This window comes from Crocodylus siamensis, chromosome 1 (assembly GCF_052110815.1).
Source record: "Crocodylus siamensis isolate JL-2025a chromosome 1, ASM5211081v1, whole genome shotgun sequence".
Lineage (NCBI taxonomy): Eukaryota > Metazoa > Chordata > Crocodylia > Crocodylidae > Crocodylus > Crocodylus siamensis.
Window position 1 is genome coordinate 228812458 of NC_143395.1, and position 25590 is coordinate 228838047.

The 25590-nt window shown below is 44.0% G+C and overlaps 1 long non-coding RNA gene across 1 annotated transcript in view; it reads right to left on the reverse strand.

Annotated features, from left to right (window-relative positions):
- Positions 1-23615, reverse strand: part of LOC149874244 (uncharacterized) — a 47912-nt gene extending 24297 nt beyond the window's left edge. The window contains exon 1 of the long non-coding RNA XR_016439910.1: positions 23548-23615. This is a non-coding gene — a long non-coding RNA (uncharacterized LOC149874244). The remainder of the gene's footprint in view (positions 1-23547) is intronic.
- Between the last annotated feature and the right edge of the window lie 1975 nt (positions 23616-25590).

The following is a 25590-nucleotide window of genomic DNA, read 5'->3' on the forward strand; positions in this document are numbered from 1 at the left end:
TAACATGGGGACATCTGTTAATCCGTGGTGACCAAAATTTATTGCCATCCAACAGTGGCCTTGATGAAGTGAACTCTCAGTAGAGTTTCCAGAAAGTAGCAGTTCACAGTGCCAGCACAGAGGCAAATGGTTGGCTTTGGTGTGACTATTCAGGAAACATAGGTATGAGTTTGGATTTTGGGTTGTTATTTCATAGTACTTATAATGTTTACTCTAGGCCCTTGGGTTCCAGGGATGGGGTACTCACTCAGACCATTCAGCAGAGACTGGTGGAATGATAAACATAGTTTCATAGTTAGTAGGGTCCGAAGGGACCTGAGCAGATCATCAAGTCTGAACAGGGACTCCCCCAGTGCCTGCTGGTCCCCCCTGATTAGTTTGTAACAGGCCACTAGATCCCCCCTCAGCCTTCTCTTGTTGAGGCTGAACAGGTTCAGGTCCCTTAGCCTCTTCTTGTAGGGTCTTCCCTGCTGCCCCCTGATCATGCGAGTGGCCCTCCTCTGGACCCTCTCCATGGTGTCCACATCCCCCTTGAAGTGCGGCGCCCAGAACTGGATGCAGTGCTCTAGCTGCGGCCTGGCCAGTGTTGCATAGAGGGGGAGGATCACCTCCTTGGCCCTGCTTGTGATGCATCTGTGGATGCATGACAAGGTGCGGTTGGCCTTCCTGACCTCCTCCCCACATCGGCAGCCCATGTTCATCTTGGGATAAATAATGACTCCAAGATCCTTTTCTGCCACTGCATTGATGAGAAGGGAGTTCCCCAGCCTGTAGGTACGCTGCTGGTTCTTCCTCCCCAGGTGTATCACCTTGCACTTGTCAGTGTTGAATCCCATCCAATTCTCCTCCATCCACCCCTGTAACCTGTCCAGATCTAGTTGTAGCCTGTCCCTCCCTTTTAGCATGCCCACTTCTCCACACATCTTAGCATCATCTGTGAATTTGAACAAGGTGCTTTTCACCCCCTCAACCAAGTCGCTGATGAAAATGTTGAACAGTGCGGGATTGAGGACTGAGCCCTGGGGGACCCCACTGCCTACATCCCTTCAGGTCGAAAATGAACTGTCCACCACCACTCTCTGGGTGCAGCCCTCTAGCCAATTTGTACCCCATCTGACTGTGTAGGTATCGATGCCACAGTCACCTAATTTGTTAATGAGAATGGGGTGAGAGACAGTGTTGAAGACCTTCCTAAAGCCCAGAAATACTACGTCCACTGTGACACCTGCATCCAAGGATTTTGTGACCTGTTGGTAGAAGGTACTATCCAGTTCTAGGGGGCAAGCATGGCTACATATGAAAGAGGATAAAATTAGAGTAATCTCACTTAAACATTCATATATGCTTTAAAGGTAGCTAGGAAGGCAGATGGCATGAGGCAATGTTTCTGTATAACTGCTGAGTAAAGAGCACTGATCCATTATTGTAAGCAGCTTAGTTCTCCTACTTTCTACACTGTGATTGGGAAATAACGTATCACAGTTTTTCCCCAGCTTATAGAAAGGATTCCCCCAATGCCCTGGAGAAGTTTAAGCTTTACTGTCAGTCAGATGAGCCCTTTTAACCCATTTGCTGGGCAAGCCGTTGATAAATATAGCCTGCCTCCATGCAGACTGCTGTCTGACTAACCAAACAAGTGTCTGAATGATGCATGCATTAGAAAATGACTGGTTGGGATGTTAGTAAATCAGATAATGCCTTTTCAATTGGGTGTCACTGCTGCCTACAAGGGTTAGGAGTCTTCTTTCAAAAGCAAACAAAACACACTTTTTTGTGACAACACTATAATCTCCTTCTGGTGAAGAGAGTTTTTAATTACGTCATCTTTTCCTGTATTCCTAAGAAGTAAGGGATTTTTTTAAAAAATCGCCCTCCACAGTTAACTTGGTTTGGAAAGTTTGGTAAGTTCCTTTGCAGGACTTTCTGACACAAGTGCATAACCAACACTCACCCTGACAGCTTATATTCCTTCATGAGAAACATACTGATTATTCAGAAGATGTCAAGACATATAAAAGCAGCCAGTAGAAACCAGATGCTTTGCAAGGTTAGTTCCTTAGCCTCTGACAAAGATAATGGTTTGTGGACTAGGCAGTGGGTATATATAGTCACAATAAATAGCTGTGAGAGAGTGTCCAGGTGCTCTACCTGATTGAAATAAAAGTTGAAGGCAAGGGTGCCACTTGCCCAATCAAGCTCCTGGACCAGTTCTAGCTGTGAGTTCTAGCTGTGGTGGGAGAATTTGTACTCTTTGAAGTAATCAACCAGCTGAGCAACTAGTCCTTGACTCAGTGACCTACTTTGAATTGAGTAGAATGTGATGCATAAAATCTGGGGTCTGCTGTGGTTGTATCAGTAAGAAACACACATCCCACTGGAGCAGAAAATCAGCAGATGTGCGTAGAACCAGACTGAGAGGTCAGTAGGTGAATATGAGTGCCTTGCACAACTGGGTGACTGAGGGACAAATGAAGAGCTGCCAGTTTGTGCTATCTGAGATAGAAGTTGCCAGGCTGGATATACACTGGCACTTGTGAGGATTAGAGGAGTTGTGGCAATATTAGAAAGGGCAATTTGAAAAATGTCATTCCCACAAGAATAAGTCAATAGTGTTTTTTACATATTGTTTTCAGGAACTTTGTTTACTTGTTACAAATGACCCCTGGTCTTGGCAGAAAAGCAAGAACCCCAATTTCATTGAGTTGGTCAGAATCTGGCCCACGTGAAACTGGGCTAATTGAACCTATTTGAATGAACTAGTGTAACATGGGCATGCTTCACTGTTTTTAAAGCATCATTCCTCTGAAAGCTTTAGCGTGTGAACAGACAGGCCCTATAGTCCTACAGTTGTTGTAGTTTTATATGATTAAGGTGTGTTGACAGACCACAAAATTTCACTCATGAAAAGAGATGTTCATCCTTAGTCAAATTTATATGGATGGATAACTTACAGTATCTAGATGTCTCTACCAAAATTTGTGGTCTGAGCACTTATTTTATATTTCTCAATTAAAACCCATGATTTTCAAATTACCTGACCTTTCTATTTCTATGATTGCAAGCTTCTGGTCCTTTAAAGTCACTTTTGCATATAAAACCAATGACCATCTGATATATGCTCTACTCAAACAGCAGAAGACAACACCTTCAAAGAACAGCTTGATTTAATTCAGAAATGGAAAGTAGCCTGGACACACCATGCAAAGGTTGACAGTATAATTTTAAGGGTGTCATCAGTATTGCTCACTCTTTTTCCTCCTTTTCCCTTCCCTTAATCATCTGGATTGCTATCTCCAGGCCATCACAGAGAAACTTCACTGTGAAAAGAATCTTCAAGGGTGATTTAATGATGCTCAGGCTATTTGCAAGAGAAAAAATGCAGTTTTTCAGCCTGAGAAACTGAGAGAAATGATGCCTGGACACTCAGTCTGCAAGAGAGCAACATGGGTCACCAGTAGATGTTCTGGCCCCTGCTCCAACTCATAGTGCTTTACATAAAGCACCATGAGTTAAAGCAGCCCCTCACCCCCAACAATCATTTCCCTTTGGGTAGGGTTAGTGGGGAGGAAGGATTAAGTCTGACTGTGGGAGCCTACTGCCATGGAGGAGTCACCCCTTCCAGCTCTGGTGCTGTCTGCAAGAAAGGAGGGGGAAGAGGGCAGGGAGCAAGCTGCATGCTGGGGTTTGCCTGGCTTGAGCTGGAGCAAGCTAGGGGGCTGGGGAGGCTGTGAAGTGGTGGGGTTCCAACCCCTCCACCCCCTGCTTCAACTCAGGCCAGGCAAACCCCAGCCCACAGCTCACTCCCTTTCTCCTCTCCCCTCTTCCATCCCCCCCCTTCCTGAAGACAGCCCCAAGGGTGGGGCTGGGTTGATGCAGCCCAGCCCTGATCATGGGACAGATTAACTCTAGGGAACTCAAGCTAGGTAAGGTGCTCCAGAGTAGAGCACTTTCATCCGATCCCTCATCTTATGGGGGTTAATTTGTCATGTGATCCACCACTTTAAAAGCACTCTGCATGTGCATCACAGCATGCCTTTAGAGCACTTTCAGGAGGCTGATTGTGAGATGAATGTAATTTCTGTCTGCACCCAAGGTGTCTAGGTCCTTACCTGAAGGAGGAGGTGAAAGTTAAATCTCATTACCAAGGCAAGAAAAAGTTCCTAGGTGTCTGCCACAGTCTCTGAAAGGAAGGCCAGGCTCCAGGTGTGAATGGCTTGTCAAAAGCATGTCTGTGCTTGCAAAAACACCAGGGAAAGATGGCCTTGGACTGCAGAACTGTGTATCACTAAGTGAGCCAGCTCACTTCATGGGACAACTGGATAGTTTCTCATTTTGCCATAGAGAGGCAAAATTAACTTTACATTTCTCCTTCTACCCCCTATTCTACAAGAAAGGTATTTCCTTGTTTATTACCCAGAACATCCCTCTTACCTGTGCTTGGGACGTGGAGCTGACTGCAACCCTACAAGTCACCTTGAGCTCCCTGAAATAAATGGAAAATTCTTCAGTTTGTGCTTTGCCCTATTTTATGTGACAATGACATTATCAAATCTTGCAAGGCAAATGCAAAATTCTGAAGTTGGGATTTAGGATAAATTGACTTTTCTTTTCAAATCACTGAGGAGTCTTTTGTCTGGCTATGCATCAAAAATATTTAGGCGGCTTTTTAAAAAAATATTTTTTCCTTCTAACTATCAGTTTTGCTACTTCTGGGGGATGGGTAACGTGTGAAATCAGTAAGGGCACTTCCGTGGCCAGAAGCTGAAGATGAATTAATGCATGTGAGATGAAAGAATATTTTAATATATCTGTTGTACATACTTTCCACTAGCCTGGGACCTGCTGCTTGTCCATATGTTTTTCCTTCTCTGAAGTGCAAGGAGGCCTGCTGAACCTATTTGTAGCACTGTGTGCAGTCAAACTAGTTTGCTATATCTGTGCTGATGAGGTTCAAGTGAATGTGTAAGCCTAGTCATGGTCAGACAACTGTGGAAACAGCTATTTATGGGGGAGGAAAAGTAAAGGCCAGCCTGCAGCACTTACTATCCATCTCAAGTGTCATTGATACAACTGCTAGTTCTTAGAAAACCATAGGGATGGGCCTGTGGTTTAATTGTGATGAAGAAGCAGAATTTGAGTCTTATATCCTGCACTCTTGGTGCAGGAGAAGGATAGGAAAAATACTGAGGTAAGAAGAGGAAAAAGCATTTTAACTGCTTTGGAATAAGCTGTCTGCCTCCCCACCATCTTTTGGAGCAGCACTGATGGACTTTGTATGTGGTCCCATTCAGCCCTATTTAAGCACAGTAGAGGAAGAGTATACCTAATCAGCAAGTAGTGACAAGCAAGAGTGTTTCACCTAGCCTGGACTACACTGAAAAGTTCAGGAAAGTCCCACTTCTTGATTTTAACAAAGGTGGACAGCAAGGTTCAAACTGACCATGGGCACTTCAACCATCATGCCATTTAAACCTCTTGCATAGGAAAGTACGGTGGAAAGGAACCTCACAGGTCATCTAGTCTAGCCCCCTGCTCAAGGCAAGATAGTCCCTGTCTACGCTATCCAAGTCAAGTGTCTGTCTAACCTGCTCTTGAAAATTTTCCATGGATGGAGATTCCACAACTTTTCTAGGTAGCCTGTTCCAATGTTTGACCACCCTCATAGTCAGAGAGTTCCTCCTAATCTCCAACCTAAATTTCCTCTGCTGCAGGTTGAGGACATTGTTCCTATTCCTATACCCTGTGGCCATAGAGAAAAACTCATCTCCATCTTCTCTGTAATTGCCCTTCAGGTGTTTGAGGAGTATCAAATAACCCCTCAGTTTTCTCTTCTCTAGACTGAACAGTCCTAGTTCTTTGAGCCATTCCTCATAAATTTTGCCTTCCAGGCCCCTAATCCTTCTTGTCACTCTGTGCTGAACTCTTTCCAAGCTCCTCACATCCTTCCTGAAGTGTGGGGCTCAAAACTGGACACAGTTCTCCAGGTGAAGCCTCACCAGTGATGAAAAGACAGGAAGAATCACTTTCTTTGATCTGCAAGTGATATACCTGGTAATACAATCAGGATGCTGTTGGCTTTTTTGCAGCAAAAACACACTAGCTCATATTCAGCTTATGGCTAACTAAAACCCTCATATCCTTCCCTGCAGTATTGTAGCCTAGACAATTGCCCCCCCCACCTGTATTTGTGCATGCACTTCTTCCATCCTAAATACAGTACTTTGTGCTTGTCCTTGTTGAATCTAATCTGATTGATTATGGACCATTTCTCCAAACTATCCAGGTCATTTGATACCTTCCAGCTAGACATTGAGCCATTGATGGCTACCTGTTGAATATGACAATCCAACCAGTTAGGTATCCATATTTCCATACTTTTGTCTAGTTTGTTAATCTAGTAGTGGGAGACCTCCCTATAAGTTTTTATTGCAGGGAATACCTTTGGTTTACAGCATAACTTTTGGTTTCTTTATCTTCTGTATCCATTTTGTGATCAATGGCCAACTATTTAGCCATTACAGTGATGTCTTAAGGAAATAAAGATGGGCAGATTCATGGGCATTACAGAGATGCCTAAAGGCCCTAAGGGAGACCATGACTACCATTGTCTGGGCACCATGCAGACACTAAAGGAGTTAAAGAACAGTTTTCATGAAAATGATATCCATGAGGAAATTTACCATTATTGCAAGTGTTTTGTTTGCAGAGCAGGGCAGTTTATTAAACAAAAAGGAGTGCCTACGTCCCTGACTGCATTTGGAAAAGTTTTTATGTTATAAATGATAGTTCAAAATTTGAATTCCCCCAGAATCTATTTTCAATGGTTCAAGAATTGTAATGGAGGCATAAACAGATTTTGTGTACACAGTTTTGTTTTAATTTTCTGAGACAATATGGGCATTTAAGAACAATGGTACAATAAGCACAAACAGTAGTAGACATGTTCAGTTCTAAATCAAATCTCAGTTAGTTTATTAGATTAAAACCAGTCCCAACATTTATTCTTCTGGAAGCAATTCTGCCTCAGAAGTACTTGGAGGTAGGCTACTTTGCTCTGTGCTTAAAAAGCAGTTAAGATACTTGAAGAGGGTGTTTCACTGGTGTAGCCTGTGGCAGGTGTTACCAGCCTTTACCATTTTCAAGGGGCTTAGTGGCAGAAGTGTGGATAAAACAGACGGCCACAAATTCTGTTTCAGAATACCTACAGAGTGAACTTTTGCAGATATAGCCACTAGCTTGGTTAGCAAAGTGAATAACCAAGCTAAATCAGCAATGACATCAAATTAAACAGAGCAAAATACCTGAAAGAAAACATAATAAAAGAAGACATTACAGTAGACAATCCAGATATAGCATTTGCTTAAAATTGCCAGGAGTAGTGACTGATGTGACCAAATGTATTGGATATACTTGGTATAATATATATTTTGTGTTAAATTTCTTAGATAAGTCGTAAAAACACAGCAGCCTTGTCAGTGAAGGCCATACACCAAGGTGGAAAGAAAACAGGATTGTGGCAAGCAGCATTACAAGATGAAAGGAGATAAGAAGTCCTCCAGAACTGTAATTTTCAAAAGGGCATAAATCCCAGCTACTTGGCACCTTCCAAGTCCAGAGAAAAATTGGTACAGTCTGGTTTCCAGAATAAGTCTCAATGAGACAAAGATATTTAAATAAACCAATCAGAAAGAATAGTTATTTGAATAAGCCATGTATAAATATGGGGTATAGACTTGTTGGAAAATTGGGGAGCTCAGGAAATTCCAGACTTTCTGCCACTCTGTATCACCCTTCTCTGCCTTCCAGAGTCTCTTCAGTTGGAATAGGTAAGACTCTATGGGCACTTTTACACATGCTGCAGGGGTGGAGGTGCTTGAATTAAAGTGGTTATGAGAGCCGTTCTAATTAAAGTGCCCACAGCGTCTCATGTATCAGCATCCCTGCATTCGAAGTGGCAGCTGGGGTGCTTGAACTAAAGCTCATTGAATTAGCTTTAGTTAAAGCATACCTACCACCATTTTGAAGTGCAGGGACGCTGATACATGAGATGTGGAGGCTGGCTGGAGTGTGTGCATATTGTAATTACAGCATGTTAGAGCAGTCTCCCAGCACATCTACAGGCACCCTATTGGATTGTCACAGTTAGCCAGAGACATCTGGATAAGTGTTTATTATTATGCTCAGGGGGTGAAAGCAATATAAGATCTGATTGGTTGTAGACCTGCATCTTGCCTCCTTGTCAGAATCCAGCTTGCCAGTATACCCATAACCTAGGTAACATAAGCTATAATGCATGTTGCTGCTGTGTTGTAGAGAGTTGTTTGCACTTCTTTTCCACTTTTTGTGGTAAAACACAGGTCAGTCAGTGTGTGCGTAATTGTCAAGTCATGTGATATGGTTCTCAGTGGCCATGTGCAGTTCCTCTAGTCCACCACTGAACTTAGTTAGTGGGCTGTCATTGACAATAGGTGATGTGGTATGTGTTTTGCCATAGCTACAGTCTGGATTGTTGCAAAGACCCCAATGGTGGAGGTTGGCTGAGCACAGACCTTGGCCTGTCCAGAATGTATTTGGCAAGGCCCACTGACGGCACGGCAGATTGAAGCCAGGTGGGCAGACTGCAGGATCTGTGATAAGGAACTTGTTTGGTAGTAATGTTGACCACCATTCAAAACAGGTGAGGCCGCAGGATTTCAACCCACCAGGAAAAGTCAGCAATCTGACTTGGGTGGTAGCAGATCCTACCTGCTAGATAGAATAAAGGATCATCACAAAGGGTTAAATGAATAGTAACTGTATTTTAATTCTGTGTATGAGTTTACAGGATAAGTCCTGATCATGACATGCTGTAGTCATGTTTCACTAAAGGCCAAGCAGTCTTGAATTTGTGGTGACAGATTTGTGGACTCACCTGGGATCCTAATAGGGGAGAGACTGAGGATGCAAGGCTCATAAAATGCAGATGGAATATGGTCGGGGTGAAAACCTTGCAGCCCAGAGTGACTGAGACATGCCAGAGGGCACACTTGATCAGGGAAAATGTGGGATGAAAATAACTAGTAGTTTTGCCATGCATGTAGAGAAGTTTAGGAAAAAGGCAGCCCTCCTTAGGAGACTCCATGTGGTGCCAAATGGGATGTTAGCAAGGGTAGCTTTCCTAGGTGAAGAGGTTCAAAATGAATCAAAGTGAAGGCATGTTAGGCATTTCAAGCAGAAGTACTGAAGTTAAAAAGCAAGAAGTTAATAAACAGAGTTTAGCTGTAAGCTTCATGTCAGTGGGCACATCTACATGCGTGCATTTACTGTGCGGTAACCAAAATTACCGTGCAGTACAGGCACTCATCTATATGTGCACACCCGTACCATGCAATATGTACCCATACCATGCAATAAACATGGTGACTTATGCCAAATTTATGCCTGATTAATTACTGCTCAGTAATGCATGTGTAGATGCCTTACTGCTCAGTAACCCAGGTGGCTTCCCTGCTGGGTCTCCCTGGCCACTAAATTTAGTCCCAGGTTGCCTGCACATGTAGATGTTGGCCTATTCCCACTTACTGTGCAGTAAATTTAAGCTGGCATAAATGCACATGTAGACATGCCCAGTGAGTCACTGGCAGAGAGAAATAACTAGTTTGGGTGTCAGGTGTGTAAATGTGAATACTAGTCTGTGTGGTACCATCAGTTAAGCTAAAACTTTACAAGTTACTTTAACTTGTAGAACACGTTAAGATAAACAAACAGGATAGGGCAAATCACATGGAAGACATCTGTTATCAGAAATGTAAGAAAAGAGTAAAGCATATGAAAAATCAACCTCAGGTGAAAAGCAGCATGACTTATACTGTGCTGCAAAGAAGAGTATTTAAATAGTAAGGAAAAGAAACGATACTCTTGTATGATAGTTATTAAAGGATCTTAGGCAATCCTAAGTATAGAAAATTAATAAAAATGCTAAAAAATGCCAGAAAGTAAAAAATTATGTAGCCTACAGCTGCCTTCATTTCTTAGAGTTAAGAGTTACTTTAAGACATCACTAGGTTTGCTTGGTTAAGGGTAGTTAGAAAAATGAAGTCATTGGCACTACACAACTATTAACTCTGCACATCTTGTGCAGTCTACTACAGATTTTTAAACAGAACATAAACAATATGTGTACGAAACAGGAATATGAGCTACTGTATGTTGAGCATAGGCATACTTCCTTGCAGTTGGCCCACTGAAAACTTTACACAGCTGCTTGCTTTAACACAGCAGCATTCATGATCGAAACCAGAGCAGCATTGCCCATGTTTTAAACAGAAGGCTCCTGCTGCCTTGATGTCTTCTCTGATGGCCTCAACTTTGGATTTCACCCTCTCACTTACAATGAAATAGCCTGGAGTTGCGAGGCTTTGCATCTGGGCCTTAAAGTATGGCTTTTCCTAGGCACCTGGCATGTGGAGAGAATGGGACTTTGAAGCAAACTGAATCTGCTTATCCATCACTCCACTGGTTTGATTAGGGACATTATAATTTGACTAGCTATTTTACTACAATGCTGTACATTTTCATATGGATGTCTTTTCATATGAATTGGCACACGCCGATGCTGAGGGCTCCTGGACAGCAATGTATTCATTAAAATATGAGGCCATCAGGGACCTGTTTGAAAGATGACTAGTTTGTACCATTCTGTACATCCATTTCTATCCTATTGTCTCATTACCCAATGCTGACAGTGACTCAGAGCTGCCTTAATTCTGTTTAATATGTTGGTGATTCTGATTTTGCTATAAGAAGGGAGGGAACATTGGCTTGTAGATGCATTCTGTGCGGGAGAAATTGAGCTGTCATCTCAGTCATCTTCAGACCAAACTAAGGCGAGCATAGCCATTTAGTATCCAGAGAGCTCTGTAATGGTTACTGTGGGTCAGAGTTCTGGATACAGACACCTCAGGACACTCTCATATTTGTAACACAGATCTGAGTTTTGCTCCTGGAGCACCTTCTATAGTAGTTCAATAAAACATAAGGAGTTTCCTTTGCAAGATCCTTCCCCTTGTGTCGTCTGCTGCTACCTCCTACCACCTGAGGGCAGCAGAAGTTCACAGCTCCTCACTACATTGAGTAGCACTTCCTCAAATTAATAGGTAAAGAGAGGATTAAATACTTTGATCATCAGCTTGAAGTGAACAACTGAAATATATTAACTGAAGTTCTTGCCCAGAAGCCCAGTAGTTAACAACACCGTTGCACTCCTAAATTCCTGCCCACATACTTAGGTTAGTGTGTAAATATTTATGATGAGCATAATTTGTATTTTTAAAACATGAAATTATGCATTGAAGAGCTACGGATCCCCAAGTCTTTGTTTATCCACATGTCAAGGTCAACAATTCCTATTAAAACTTGTGGTTTGACAGGAATCAGACCAGCACTCCATCAAGGTGAATATCCCTTCTGACAGTGGCCAGTACCATCTGCTTCAAAGGAAAACAGCGAATGTAGAAGCCAACAGAGGCATACATGTTTTGTTTTTCTCTTCTAGCCAAAATAATTATAGCATCTCGGGCTTACAAATTTCTATTTCTTTTAGGAATCCTAATAGGTTGCAGTGATAATTTACAGTAATGAGTTAGCTGGTGCTTTTTTAACCTGGTACAACATAGAGTTTTCTGTTATTAGCTTGACTGAAAGCCCTTTTTTGCATAATGGGCAGGTAATTTTAATACTTATATTAACCATACCATTAACTAATGCATTGTGCATACCTCTATTATTTCCTCTTATTTGTCTTTTTAAAAATATCCTTCACATTTGCTATACCTTTGAAGCAGGACACCCAAATTTTAACACCAGTTTATTTAATTCTGGGCACTGCACTTCAGGATGTGGAAAAGCTTGCAAGAGTCTAAAGCAGGGCCATGAGCATGACTGAGGTGTAGAGAGCAGGTCATATGAGGAGAGGCTGAAAGATATGGGACTATTTATCCTGGAGAAAAGAAAACTTGGAGGGAACTTGGTGGCAGCCTGTAAGTATATAAGGGCTGTACATCAGGGCCTGGCGGTGCATTTGTTCACCAAGGCACCCCAAGGGACAACAACCCGCTTGAAGATCACTTCAGATTGGACATAAAGAGAAACTTCTTTATGCTTTGAGTGTCCAGGCTGTGGAACAGACTCTCCCCCGGAGGTGGTACAATAACCTACCCTGGAGATTTTAAAAAAATGTCTTGATGTGCACCTCATCTGGCCCCAGCAATTTTTCCTGCCCAAGTGCAGGGGGGCTGTGCCCGATGATCTCGTCAGGTCCCTTCCAGCCCCTAACATCTATGAATCTATGAATTGTTTTATATTATCTTTGAACCAGACGTCCTAGATGCTGCACATACATTTTTGAGTGTACAAAAGTTCAGCCAAAGGAGATTCTATGACCACTCTCTTTTACCACAGTCCTAGTCTGTATTCAAGATGACCCTGTCTGTTTTAACTGAGGGGAATGGTTGGGGGAACCAACCTTCAGAAGTTGTTCAGTGATGCAGGGTCTGCAACAATAACTTTAAGTTGTAAACTGCCCTTGCTCATCCTGGTAAGGAAGCCAATGCCAATGTAATATTGTCAATTCCAAATGTTCAAAAGTCATGAGTCTCCCCATCAATTCTCAAGATTTTTTTGTAAATGCTGGGATCTTTTGTTTGTTTGATGGTTTGAGCCTTTTACAAAAACTTTGATCACATTTTTGTTTTCTCTGAACAGATTTACATAGAAAGCAAAGGAAGGAAGACTCCCACAGGATTCCAGTAGGTAGGACTTCCCCAGTAGAACAATAAATATTGCAAAGTTCACAGTGAGAAGTCTCAATAGTTAACAGTAGTGCAAGGATAACCAAAGAAGCTGACATTTAAATTCATGACCCTAAGCAGGTTGGGAATTAAAAAGAAATGCACTGAATCAGCATTTCCCAAAGCTGGACATACAAAGGATTAGCTGGGGTAGGGAAGGGCATAGCAAAGAGCAGTCTTTCTCAGCCTTTGGGTCATGACCCAAAGGTGGGTCACAAGAATATTTCAAAGGGTTGTTAGCAAGTGCCAGAAAAATGCATGAAAGTGTCGGCTTCCTCTTGTGGGTTGGCAGCGTTCCAGCCTGCAAGTGACTGCTTGGGATGTGGCCAGAACGTAGCCATGCAGGGGCGTGGGAGCAGTGTCAGCAGCCGGATAAAGCTAAGTGTGTGGGAAGTGGGGGGTGGAGGGCCAGGGTCAGGGTGGGGGAGATTGTTTGTGCATGTGTGTGTGCATGAGTGGAGGGGATGGTGGTAGGGTGGAGGGGAGCAGGTGCCTGCCAGCACTGGGGGAAGGTGGCCAGGTAGCTGGGTGCCAAGTCTGCAGCAGGATGGGGGGAGGGTGTGTGTTGCACTGTGGATTGTGCACCGCAAGACCAGGGGAATGTGGGTTGGGACAAGCCATCAATCTTTGCAAATGGGCCCCAATACAAAACAAGGTTGAGAACCACTGGCATAGAGGACCTTAGCAAGCTAGTAGGCCTTTAGGCATGCAGTGAGCCAGTAACTGGTCTTCCATTTCCCTGAAGGTGATGGCGAGTTGCATGTTGCTTTAAATAGAAAACACTTCCTCCCTCACTCCTCTCCTGTGCTGCTGGAATGGTTCTTCACCTCAGTGTTGAAGTCAGTATCTTCATTGTTTGAGCTCTGTAATAAGGTTGTTTTGTTGGGGGGGGGGGGTTGTCATTTGCAGCCACTGTGAATGTCTTGCAGGCTTGGGTGAGATGGGGGTTATTTTTGCTTTGTGACAGTGGAATGGAGAAACATACTTTCAGTGCCAAGCCATTCCACCAAGATGATGTGTTGGGTAGGGACAAATGTGGGGCGTGAACTGTTTGTTTTACAGTGTTGAGGTCAATTACAGTTAGGGCCTGGTTTAAATCACGCTTTCAAAATTTTCATGAAAATCATGAAATTAAGTGATTTTCATGAAAAATGTGATTTGCAATTGGCTGTTGGGAGTGTGGGAAAGAACATACATGCAGCAGAGCAAACAAGTCCTCCCCTACCCATCCCCAAGCTCTTTCCTTTCTCTTTGGCGACCCATTTTGAGACCCCTTCCCCACTCCCCTGGGCTGCTAGGTTTTTGCTACTGGCTGGGGAGTGTTTTCCCCAGCCTACAGCAGCCATCAGGAAACAGGACCAATCAGGGAAACAATTACTGCATAGGCAGTATCTGGAGAGGCCAGCAAAGTATATTGGTTCCCTAAGAAGCAAAAGCAAAGCATTTCATTGCTCTTGCTTCTTGAAAATAACCAAGGAAGGGAATGGAGCAGCAATGGGAATGAATGAACTGAAGGCTGTGTTTGAGTGTTTCTTTAGATGATTTCCCCTTGTCTCAGTTTAACATTTAAAGTGTTTGCTTATTAGCCAAGTTTTCTACAGGGAGAATGTATAAACTGGATTTAATAGCTTTTGTATAGTTGGGCATGTGGAGCCACTGCAGGTAATTACTAATCCCTTGAATGAAATGGTTGGATTAAAACAGTATGAAGCCAGCCATGCCATTCCATGCATTTCAGGAGGATGTTACTCTTCTGCCCCAAAACCCAGAGACATCTGCTGCTTGAGCAAAAGTGAAATCTCCATGAAGGCAGTCACGCATTTAACTTCATGGGGTGAGATTTTTCCATTTGCTCTCTGCAGCAAACGTGGCTGTGCTCGTCTTAAAGCCTGGTAACATATTTTGATGCCTATGTGGGATCAGAGCTCTCTTGGAAGCCTGGCTGCAATTGTTAAGTGCCAAGTATATTTGAAAATCCAGGCCTTACAAGGCAACAGTGAGACGCTGGCAGCTGTCCCCATACACATAACACTTTGTAACTGTGGTATGAAAAGTACCACACAGGACTAGAGTCTTCATGAACAGGATAGTTACTTACAGGCAGGAAGACATATTTAGGTTACAAAAGGTTACTGGGGATTTCACTTCTACTGAATTGAACTAGGTGAAGGGAATACAGCTATGGGAACTTCCCATGCTGTTGTTCTGTTGCAAGGTTTTAAGGAGTTGCTGAGTTCTTTATAAAAAGCTTGTTACTACTGTTTGTGCACCTAATGTCTGCACAAGCTGCAACAGTTCCCTGGGGGCAACTGTGGCTGATGATCTTTTGCAAGTTTAGACACTGAGCAGGAACAGTGGTGTTTGGAAATTAATTAAAGGCACACATTTGTGCAACAAGCTGGCATGTTTCTGGTTTTTAGTGGGTATTCTGTCCTCTGTGTAACACCTTGTCCTCGCTAGTATACATCCAACTCAGTTTCAGATGCAAATGCAGGTCTATTCCCTGCTGTACACCATCTAAAGGCATGGGCAAAGATCAACTGCTGTAGAGTTCAGAGTTTTTAATGTACTGTCTTTCTCTGATCTATACTGCTAACCCCTCAATGTTTCCAGCTGGCAGAGAAGGTTTTAACTTAAACTGTTTTCAGTGTGGTGAAAGTTATATGCTTCATAGCAGCTTTCAGCATACAACAGTGAATATTAACACCCCAATTTAATTAGTCATTTAGCCTCAGTGTCTCTTTCTCCTTAATTTTACATAGCAAGGTGTCAGGAGACCTGGGGACTGAACCCAGTTCCTTTCTTTTCTGCAAAGAGTGAGCAACAGCTAAGTTAAGAGAGGGAAGTATTTCTTTTGAGACTGGATGCATCTGGGGGCTGATCTGAGGCCTAAGTGAAAGCTTAGGCCAAGTTTTTCAGGGAGTACTTTTCTCCAGTAGGTTACAAAAGGATGAAAAAAAGGGTTAGAAATAAATAAGGAGGTGATAAGAGTGTTGCAGAAATCTGCTATGGTTCGTTTCTCCGGAGGCGAAAAAAACTCTCAGTCACAGACACACTCCATTAGCAATACAAAAGGTATATATTTGCAAATAGGGTCAGAGAGAGAGACAAAAGATCAAACCCTCTGCCCGCGGGGAACACTTCTCAGCAGGCTTTTATCCCCTCTCTCCTGAGCTCGTGTACAGAAGCAGGAACTCTTACAACTCATTTCCGGTTCATACAAACATATATGAAACGACGTCACGTCATACATCGCATGTGTATCATAATTAACTACTTAAGTATGCGGGGCGGATAGGCTTATATGTATTAGCTGATTGTGCTTGCCCAGAAAGTACTTTCGGTTACAAGAAGTTCAAATTCAAGGCCAAGATGGCAATTATTCTTATCTGCATGAGAACGCTAAGGAGTATAAGCTTTACTGTAACAAAGAGATAGTAAATTTTGCAAAACAAAGAGAGAGTGATACCTTAATACAAAGAGCCCTTAGTGTCCTCCCCTCCAACCCCCTCCTTCTTACACCAGGGAGACAGGGAGAGCTGGCAGCCGTGCTGTTCTAACAACACTATTGATGAGAGCTAGCAGCTGTGCTGTTTTAACAACACTATTGATAATGCATTTTCGATAATATTTCTAACAAGAGCAAAGGCCTAGCCAGCACACAATTTTTTGTCATACTCCTGCAATCATGGCCATTTGTGTTGTGGGTTTTTTTAAAGCAATACTCTTAACAGTAATACCCTCTTATGTAGACACAATTATTCTGATATAACAGGTGCTTTGAGTTGCTGTTCTATTTCACCAGCCCAGGAGAAAACCAGGCCAGGCCAGAGTGTATATCAAGTGATGTAATGGTTAAACACAAGAAACTCCTGAAGTAACTCAAATCAAAGTGACTTTTGTGAGCAAAGTTGGTAACAGTCCTTGGAAGTCTTTCTCTTAGCCTATCCCAGTTCCCAAGCTGTGTGTCTTAACTTTGGGTTTTCTCCTTGGAGTCCTTTAGCCCAGTTCAGCTTCAGCTCTTGCTAGGTTTTACATAGAGCAGAAGCCCCTGGGCTATCACTAGACTTACCCCGCTCAGCCTCACCCAATTATAAATGGGTCTTTATCGTTCTCCTTTAAAGGGGCCATTATCCCATGACAGGCACCTTGTTATATCTTGTTCTCTTCCAATAAAGCACTGATAAAACAGCATCCACATTGAGTATGGGTTTATGTAGGCTTAAATGCTACCACTTTAAGTTAATGTGGTACAACTTGTCTATATAACCATGGCCCAAATCAGCTGGGAAGGAAGAAATAACTCTAAAAGTGCTAATTCTCTTCAGTGGAGGAAGATATATAAGAACCATGTTACTATTTCCTGTGAAAGCAAATAGATGTAAATGGCAAGAAGATTTGTCTTCAATACCCCAATAGCAGGACCTGTATTACAAGTCTTTAGGCCTCAAAACTTTCACTTCAGCCTGCATTTGACAGCCCTAGTTCCTGCACTGTAGAGCTGTTTGACTGTATAGGCATTTCTCTCAGCAGCATGTCTAGCTACCATCTGTTGTCCAGTACAACAAATCTTTGTTATCCATAAATCTCAGAGCAGTTCAACACGGTAAGCAATAAAAAGTGCTCTCTCCATTTGAGAGATGAGGAAACAGATAGAGGTGACATGATTTTGGCCACAGTCAGAGAACATTTCTGAGTCATCTCAGAACAGTCATTAGCCAGTTAGAAAGGCAATCTTCATCTAGGTATATTAACCTTTTGCCATAGTTCATTCAGCCCACACCCAGGCAACCCCAGCTGTTGTGGATAAAGTTTTACAGGGCTAACTCACCATTCAAGACCCTTTTCTTTATAGGTTGGTAAAGATAAAGGGGATATGGCCATTGATACATGTCACTGAAATTATCTATCCACCATGTGGTAGCAGTCAACCCTCTTCTTTAAAGAGGGCCATATCCCCCTCATATCTAACTCTTATCATGAAAAATGAAAGCTCTAAAAATTTTAGACTACCTCTCTGCTATTAAAATTAGGCTTCAGAATACTTGGCAACTCAGAAACTTTACTTATCCAGCCTGATTTTTCTCTTGTACACAGTATAAACAATGTTTGTATAAGTTTGGAAAGGGCAAATCAGGCTGTTCTCTTTTGTCTAAACTTGTAAAAAATAGCTTACTTATTTATACTGCACCCACCACAGTGGTATTTGACTGCTGAAAAGTTTAGCAGACAAGCTTTAAAAGAAAAACCAGCAGAAAAAGCTGAGCTACATTACACCCTTGCACATGCCATTGGGGTGTATTCCTTCTTTTTCTCTGCAAAGAGATTTTCTTGTTCTCACATGTAACATACTTGATCTATGGGTATGCACCTTCTGAGAAGAATTCCAGGCTCCTTGCAAATGTTTTGCTCATGGTCATGGTAAGACCTTCCATGAGCAAAAAAATTAATTGTGTTTGTAAGACACTGGGATAATATTTAAATCTCTTCTCTCTATATTAAGCAGTCTCTCTCTTTCTCTCTCTGCTTCCCAACACACCTACCTTGGAAATCACTTTTGTCAACTGATGTGGGACAATCTGGGCTTTGTTCCTATGAAAGTTCTTGAGCTGGTTGCTTTCATGAGAGTTGTGCCTTAATGGATCATATGGCTGGCTACAATGAAAAGGTGGCAGGCTTGGAGTGTTCTAGTTGTGATAGTCTAGGAAAATTGAGAAGCAAGGGTTTTTTTGGTGGTATCTTTTATCTAACTGTAGAGCTGGGAGAGACATTGGACAGGCTTTCTGGTATAAGGAGCAGGGAAGGTTGTCAGAAGTAGCTTCAAAACAAGTGGAATGCTGTTGAATACCTGAGCTAATTATATAGAGAGGTAGTTAGCTGTCTGAAGTTAAGTAGAAGACATTGATTGAAGACGTGTGCAGCCCAGTTTGGTAAGGTTTGCTCCTGTTCCAAGTGCCCGTGATGGGGACCCAGACAGTGGTGGGAAAAGTCCCTGGGGGAAGCATGGGGACCTGCAACTGCTACAGGCCATTCGCACAGTCACAGCCTTCTCTTGGGCTGTTGTGGCCAAGAAGACCGGAAGGGGTTGGAGTGGGCTGCAAAGATGTAGAGGAATGGGGAGAGGGTGAATTGCCCTGCCCTGCCCACTCAAAATGCAAGGCCCCAGGATGTTAAATGCTTGAGAGGTTTTTGTCTTTCAGCACTGGACATACCAGTTACCCCTTCCTTCCCCCACACTTCCTCCCACCCTGGACCACAGCTGAGGCACCAGCCCCCCCTTTCTCATTCCCCCCGCTCCCAGCCTTGGGCAGCTAGCAGCCCATCTCCTGTTCTATGGGAACATAAATCTGCCTCATTCACACCTCCCTGCCATATGTCTCAGGGCCATACTCAGCTCCTGGGAGAAGCAGAGCCTTCTCCCAGCTGACCAGAGCAGTGATGTTGAAATGCTGTCCCCTCCCACCCTTGCACTCATGGAAAGGCACTAAAAGAGTTTATTGAGTTCTGCAAATAAAGTAAAAAAATAGGTACTAGTGCTGGCGCTTGGTGTCCTACCCCAGTTGGCAGTACCATGGGCACAGGTGGCAGAGAGGACACCAAGGTCAGGGACAGGAGAAAACATGCATCTTTCTATGAGAATCATTGGACGTGCAGTACAGCAGGAATTAAAAAAATATCCTTGCCAAACACTCTCTCTGTCCCTTCCTCCCTTTCTTTTTCCCTCCCTCCTTCCTTCCCTCCCTCTCTCTCTCTCTCTCCCCCAGTTCGAGGAAGGCACAGATATGATGGCAGGAGTCCCATGTGGGAACTGTCATCTCAGCTGATCCACTCCCGCTGCCAGAGTGACTCCTGAGTTGTGCACCTGGAGAGGCTTGCAAGTGGCAGCTCAGCACCTTTCCCCACTCCACTCTGATCTGATCCCTGGGGAAGGCCCATGGGTGCCAGGTGACTTTGAGTCTCATGGTGCAGGCAGTCACTGTGCCAGCCCCTCAAGGCAGGATGGGGCCAGCTGGATCCCTGATGTTGAGGGGATGGTTGATGACAGCACCAGTGATGAAACTGGGGAATCCAGGAGTGTAGCACCTTTCTGAGGAGTGGGGAGTTGCAGAAGGATGGCTGCCCAGTCAGTGAATATGTGGGTAAGGCGGCCCTGGTGGTTGATAGCACTCTGCAGGATGGTGGTGAAGTCACCCTTGCAGTTGATGAATGCCTGGGTGCCCTCAGGTAGGCAGAGGATGGGAATGTGGGCGCCATCCACAGGCCCTATGCATTAGGGAAGCCCATGCAGTGGAATCTGGTGACCACCTCCTGGGAATTGATGATGCAGGTGACATGGTTGGTCAGGACATTCTGGATGACCAAGCACACCTCCCAGACAGCTTCTCTAGCCGTGGACTTGCCCATGCTGAACTGGTTGGTGATGTAGCAGAGACGGCTAGGGATGGCCAGCTTCATAATAGCGATGGCCACCTGCTTCTCCGAAGTGAGGGGTGACCACATGCTGATGATCTGGTGTGTAGTGTGAGGAGCCAGCTGGACAACAATGTCCATGAAAGTGGCTCAGTGCATGGAGAAGGTCTGGCCTTACTGTTAATTGTACAAAGTGCCCAGGACAATCCACTCCCCCAGTTGCTGCTGGTGGCATGGGCCCAGAACCAGTGCTTAATGGTCTAGGGGTGGTGCTAGGGCTCTCTGGCATCCATGGCATCCTGGGTGGCCCCCATTATCCACATAAAAGTCAGTGGCCCAGTCAGGAACACTTGGCAAGAGTGGGGTGGCCTGAGTGGGATGCCTGGCTCAGGTGGCCCTGAGTGGGATGTCTGGCTGCTGGCTTGGGGGCATGGAGCTATATGACATGGTGACCAACTGCTGTATCATGCCCAGGTGGGAGCATGCAATGTCCTGCAGTCTCCGGTGAGAGTCATACAGGGCAACAAGCAGGACACACCAGAGTTCCTGGGTCCGTGCTTGGGCGTAGGCATCCAGACACCATGGCAGGGCATGGACAGACTGGGATATGGATACACATGAAATTCATGATGGAGAGCATTTGCTCTGGGGCTTTTCTGGAATCCTAGGACTGGGTGCAGGGGAGAGTCCACACTGACATGGAAGGGGGTTGAGGGCATGCTTGCCCATGTTTGGCAGCTAATGGGGGGTGGCCTGGCTGTCTCTGGCAGCCCAGGGAACCTGCAGGGCATGCTGGGAGGCACACAGGATTGCCCCCAACTTCCTGGCCTCGGCCAGTGCAGGCAGCCTGAGTGTCCCCCCAAGGGTGAACATGGATACTATTCGCTACTGATCTAAACTTGGCCACTTACAGAAAACCATGTAACTTTGAAAGATAAGAGCTGCATACAGATATTCAAAAAGGTGGAGGCAAAATCAGAGATGCATGAGCTTTCATAAGCTCTCTCTTAAACTCACTTTTGCTTCCTTGCAGTGCTGCCCTCCAGTGTTCCCTCTAAGGAGTAGTGGTCCATGAGCATACTACCTTGGTCCGCTGTGGGACACTTACCAAAGGGAGCCGGGGGCTGGGACCAGAGGCCAGGGGCTGGGGCTGGAGTTGAGAGACTGGAGCTGGGGGGATGGGGCTGGAGGCTGGACCCGAGACGCTGGGGGCTGGAGCCGGGGACTGGAGCCAAGAGGCTGGGGGTCGAGGGCTGTCGCAGGCTCCTCTGGCTCCGGGGAAGTGCTCTGCTCCCCTGCATCAGGGCCAGGGAGTGGAGCACTTCCCTGGAGCCGGCAGACCCCGCACCAGTCCCCCACCCCAGACTCCATCTCTGCCTTGCCTCACCTTGGGGAGGAGCCGCTGCCTGCCCTGAGTGAGGCTTGGCTGGCTCTGGGACACTGCTCCACTCCCTGGCCCTGACAGCACGTGCCTCCTCATTCCCTGAGGCAATGCAGGGGAGTGGAACAGTGTCCCAGAGCCGGTGGAGCCCGCACCAGGCTCCCACCCCCATCTCGCATAGGAGCTTACCTTCAGCTCCTCTCCGGTGCGTGGCCTTGAAAAGGCTGTGCGCGGCCGGACTTTTATAGTTGTGCACAGCTGCGCATGTGCGCACCTTAGAGGGAACCTTGCTGCCCTCTTTCTTTCCCATTCTGCTATCCTTTGTATTTAAATGACTTTGTTCCTTTCTATTTAATACCCTGTTCTCTGCAACTACACTCATAGCATTTGACAAAGAAGGCTGTAGCCTACAAAGCTTATGCTTCTCTGAATGAGATTGTACATAAAGTGCCACCTTGCCGTACGTTCTGCTTGATTATGGGGAACAACGGGACCATTCAAAAGGGAAAAGGATCATTGTTACCTCTGCAGTGCAAAGAGCTTAGCAGGGATAGCAGGTAGACATAATATAAAATGAAAAGTTATGTTCAAATCTTGTGCAGGAAGTTTACAGTCTGTCTGCCATCAATGGGGTCAACTTATTTTCTTAGCCAGAATAGGGCTATGGAAGCCATACTGCCCTCTAATCCACATGTAAGCACCAAGGGCACCTATACACGTGACAGACTTCTGCTCCAATGCATGCTAATTAGCACATGTTGTAAAAGACTCAGTTAATTGAGTCTGCTCTGAGTCTGTTGGAGCATGCTAATTAATGAGCTCCATCACTCTCTGCATCACATGTATTCAGCATGCCTGCATTTCAAAGTGGTGGCAGGGTCATTTTAACTAAAGCTCATTGAATGAACTTTAGTGAAAGTGCCCCTGCCACCATTCTGAAGCATGGGACACTGAATATACATGCTGCTGTGGGTGTTTTAATTAGAGCGGCTGAGAGTTGCTCTAATTAATGTGTCTTCTGTGCCCCCAACCCAGAATATGTGTATAGATGCTCCTAGTGAATTCAAAGAAACACAGGAACGTCCATACTGGCTCAGAACCCTGTCAGGCTAGTATCTCCTCTGACAGTGGCCAGCACCAGATTCATCACAGGAGAACACAGGAAATTACACATTATATGGATGTGTATAATCTGCTGATGGCACATTTAAATATAATTTGGCTTTAGATGTAAACACAAAAGAAAGGAAGAAACACTGTTAGATTTGGGGCACCATCACCATGGCAGAAACAAATGGAAGCACTTCATTTCAATTCACAGCTGTTTAAGAGAGAGGCATCTACTAAGTAGAATGCATATTTTTCTGAGAAGTAGAAACTTCCTGGAAGGAAGTTCTTATATCAGGCAGTATGCCTAAAAATAAGCATGATTATTGCATCAAAGATACTTATTGCTTAAGTGATTTGCAATTAGCTGCTCCAAGTGTACTTAATTTTTTTTCAAAGTTTAAGACTGTCACACAGCCTCTGTTTTAACATCATTGATTTTGTTTTTACAATTTGCAAATATCAACCAATGTGACTGTCTTTGGAAATTACACAAGGGATAACATCTGTTAGCGTAGCTGTTCCAATAAGAGACATGTTCAGTCCAGTTCAGACGTATAAGTAATTTGAGACCAAGATCATGCTTTGCATTAAAGTTTACTGGAATTATCATGTCAGTCTTCAGTACAGTGAAAATGAAAACTATAGCTAGAAATTTCTTTTACTGGAAAAGTGGCAGTCACCTATGCAACGCTAAACAAATACTTGCGATAAGAGAAGCATCTAGAAAATCAAGCTCCAATGATGCCAAACCCTTTTACACCCCCAGGAACAAAATCACTGTGAATTAGTAAAATAGCAGCTAATATGCTGAGATTTTACCTGTTATTCTGACCAATATTGTCCAGTTGTTTCCCTGCACTCCATGTCTCTATCAAAATCCACATGTCGCCTCTTGTCTCAGGCCTGGTCTATATTTAAAAGTCTTTCTGGCACAGTTGTAGCTTTGCTTATAAAATCTCTAGTGTGTATGCAGTTGTAATGCTTTACCATGCATAAATATAGCTTATTCTGGTTCACCTGCCACAGGAGGAGAGAGTACAGTAGAAAATTAGATATGATAAGTAGGTTAGGGACAGATTGCAAAGAGCTTTGGAAATGAAGCTAGTCAGATTGCTTGTGACAGAACAGGGGAACCAGCAGAGGGGTGGCCTGATCCAGGCAGCAGACTTCAGAGAATGATCGTTTCAGCATCAATTTATATAGGTAAGAACGGGGAAAGGCTGCATTTGCCAGAAAGAAAGAGGTTGCCACAATTTATGTGGGAGATAAGGAGAGTTATATCTTTGTAAATGGATAAAAAAGGCTGCATATTAGTGGTGTTGTGCAAAAGGTTAAGACAGAACCAGGATACTAGAGAAGTTCAAATTAGAGGAAAGTCAGAATGGTGGTGGGCACAGATTGTCTGCAATAATAGGCAAAAGAGACCTGGTAGATTTCCATTTCAGCCATAAGCTAGAACTGATTGCTGAAGATACATATCAGAGAGACAGGATGAGGTTTTCAGAAGGCGGCAGAGCTGCGAATCATCAGCATACAGATGGTAGCTGCATTTGTGGATGAAATTCCTAGAGGTAAGGTTTCAAGGGAGATGAGAAGGGAATCAAGGACAGTGTGCTGTGGAACTCCTGCAGGAAACTGGTGAGAAGATGCTTCTTATAACACAGCGAAGGAGTGATTATAAGTGATTAGAATACAGGGGAGCCAGAGGACAGCTAGCCACATAAGTCAAAGGAAAACACGATCTCAAGAAGAAGAATGTGGCTGGCACTGTTGAAGGACAGCAGATGGGTCAGAGAGGAGGAAGACAGAGTATTGTTCCAAAGCTTTGGCTAGGAAAGAGGTCAGAAACTCTGTAAGAACTGTTTTAGTGGCATCCAAGAGACAGAAACCAGATTGCAGAAAGTCTAGGATGAACTTGGAGTAAAGGAACTCCAGAAAGTTTAGCAAGTTTAGAGATGGGACAGAGCCAGTGTAGGAAAATAGGTTTGGGGGAGATTAAAATGGGAGAGACTAAAGTATGCTTGTATAAAGCACATGCTGGGTGCTACACGTGATGCTACTTCGCTGTATCAGTGTGCTATAACAATGTAGTGTCTGCGGTAAAAAACAACAATACTGCAGCTATGTTGCTGTAGTGGCATGCTTCCCCATTATAGTGGGTCGCTACAGCAATGTAGTGCCTAAAAATAACTATACACAGTGTGCACAGTGCAGTATGGGCTGTTACTGTGCTGTCATTTAGTACTTCCTTTTGGAAGTCCAAAAGGAAATAATACTAAATGACAGTGCAGTAACAACCGCACCATAGTGGTATGTGTAGATGTGTCCACTGTAGTGATGTGGTTGCTGAGAGCAAAACATTTAAAAAACACTCGGGGCATCTAGATATGTGCTTTAATGTGCATTAGCCTATTTTACTACTTATTAAAGCATCACTAAAAAAACCTAGGGCATTTATACACATACATTTTTGTGTCAGGGCACGCCAGAGATCTGGCCCGTTGGAGCAGACTCAATTAATTAACCCACAGGGAGTGTTTCATCACTATTTTTTCACGGGAAGAAAGTGGAAAGCATGCAGACTACTTTGCCATACTAAGCAAGGACTGTAAGGCATAAAATCCAAAAAAATAATTAAGATAGCTATTGCTCATTAAAGGGGATATTTAATTTTGAGATGATGGTTCTCATTCATGGATTTTTTTTTCACAATTGCACCTATGCATTATTTCAAGCATAAATAAATTAAATGAAGACATGGGTTTTCGGGTTTTCTGCTGCATTGTGACCCTTTCTAGAGCCCTCCAAATGGCAAAGGGGTTAAAAAAACAATACAGTAGATTCAGCCTTCAGAGAATGACT